The 2,061-nt window shown below is 43.3% G+C and overlaps 1 pseudogene; it reads right to left on the reverse strand.

Annotated features, from left to right (window-relative positions):
• Nucleotides 1-1,008: 1,008 nt before the first annotated feature.
• Nucleotides 1,009-1,415, reverse strand: LOC143435106 (large ribosomal subunit protein eL32 pseudogene; annotated as a pseudogene).
• Nucleotides 1,416-2,061: the final 646 nt, after the last annotated feature.

A 2,061-nucleotide genomic window follows, 5' to 3' on the forward strand; every position in this document is an offset into this window, starting at 1 on the left:
TTTACAAGGTAGTAGATTCTTCCCCACACACCCCCATATGCTTTGAATACATGTGTATTTTTTCACCAGGTACATGCCCGATGCCTGCAGAGGCCAAAAGAGGATATCAGATGTCCTGGGACTGAAGTTACAGATGGTTGTGAGCCTCCATGTAGATGCTGGGAATTGAACCCAGGCCCTCTGGAAGAGCAGTCAGTGATTTTAGCCACTGAGCCATCTCTTCAGCCCCTCCTTAGAGGCTTTCCCCTATTTTATTTTCTCCATTTCACCCTGGAATCCATGTGTAAAATTAATTTCCACCGTGACCTCCCTGCACATAATATGTGCTCTGCCTTCACCCCCCACCCCTACTTAAGACAGCTTCCCTGATACTTGTTATGAACCTTTTCTGGGCTCTACATGTAGTCTACATGTAGTCTAAATTAAATGCACAAGTCTAAAAATTCAAAGCTAGGCTCTATGCATGTAGGAGAATATGCAGTCTTTGTCTTTGGGACCCGGGTAATCTCACTTGGCAAACTGTTTTCAGATTCCATCTGCTTTTCTGTAAACTTCATAGTTTCAATTTCCTTTACATGTCACCACATGGAATCTTTATTATTCATTCATCAGTTGATGGACAGCTAAGCAGATTCTACTTCCTAGTTATTGTGAACAGGGCAACCACAAAAATGGAAGTGCAAGTTTCTCTGTGGAGAATAGTCTTTTGTATGTATGTCTGGGAGTAGTGCAGTGGTCCACCGATTATACCCGCAACAACAGTGAATAGGGATTTTTCCCCTTCCTCACATGCTGTGTTGTCACTTGGCCGCCTCCTCCTCCTCCTCCTCCTCCTCCTCCTCCTCCTCCTCCTCCTCCTCCTCCTCCTTCTCTCTCTCTCTCTCTCTCTCTCTCTCTCTCTCTCTCTCTCTCCCTCCCTCCCTCCCTCCCTCCCTCCCTCCCTCCCTCTCTTCTTTTTTTGTCAGTTTCTGTGGTTTTATTTAAACACAAACCATGTGCCCAAGCCGTCTAGCCATTTTCTTCACTGCGTACCCTGGCTTGGGATTGATGACTCTCACAGCCAGCTGTGCTGTTCTTTCTACGATGAACTTTTGGTCCTTAGAGGACACATCGTGAGCAATCTCAGCACAGTAAGATTTGTTGCACATCAGCAGCACTTCCAGCTCCTTGACATTGTGAACCAGAAACTTCCGGGAGCCGCTGGGCAGCATGTGTTTGGTTTTCTTGTTGCTCTCTTAACCGATGCTGGGCATCAGGATCTGGCCCTTGACTCATCTCCACACCCTGTTGTCGATGCCTCTGGGTTTCTGCCATTTTTACTTAATTTTGACTTATCAGTCTGACTGGTGCCGGATGAACATCTTGGTCCTCTTTTTGACAATCTTGGGCTTCACCAAAGGCCGTAGAGCAGCCATGATGCCCCAACACAGCAACCACGTTGTAGGTAGCGCGGAGGAAGAAGGAAGTGGCAGCGGCTTTCTTTATGATAGCCATTCTGACTGGAATGAGATGGAATCTCAAAGTAGTTTTAATTTTCATTTCCCTGGTGATCAATGATGTTAAACATGTTTTAAAATGTTCATTACTTATTTGCATTTTTTTTAATTTTGAGAACTCTCTATTCAGTTCCATGGCCCTGTTTTGGGGGGGTTGGTTGGTTTGTGTTGGTTTTTTTTATATTAATTTTCTTAAGTTCTTTGTGTATTATAGATGCTAATACTTTATCAGATTTATAACTGGCAAAGATATTCTCCTATTCTGTAGGGTGTTTCTTCATTTGATCAACAGTTCCTTTGCTTTAACAAAACTTTTTAACTTCTTAAGGCCCCATTTGTTGATTACTGGTCTTCCTGAGCAACTGGGATTCCGTTCAAAAACTTCTTACCTACATTTTAATCTTGAACTATACTTTATAGGTTTTCTTCTAGAAGTTTCAGATTTTCTGATCTATGTTGAGGTCTATGATCCAATTGCAGCTGGTTTTTGTTCAGGGTGAGAGATGAGGATTTAATTTCACTCTTCTACAAGGAGGCACACAGGTTCCCCGAACTATATGATGAA

This window comes from Arvicanthis niloticus, chromosome 19 (assembly GCF_011762505.2).
Source record: "Arvicanthis niloticus isolate mArvNil1 chromosome 19, mArvNil1.pat.X, whole genome shotgun sequence".
Lineage (NCBI taxonomy): Eukaryota > Metazoa > Chordata > Mammalia > Rodentia > Muridae > Arvicanthis > Arvicanthis niloticus.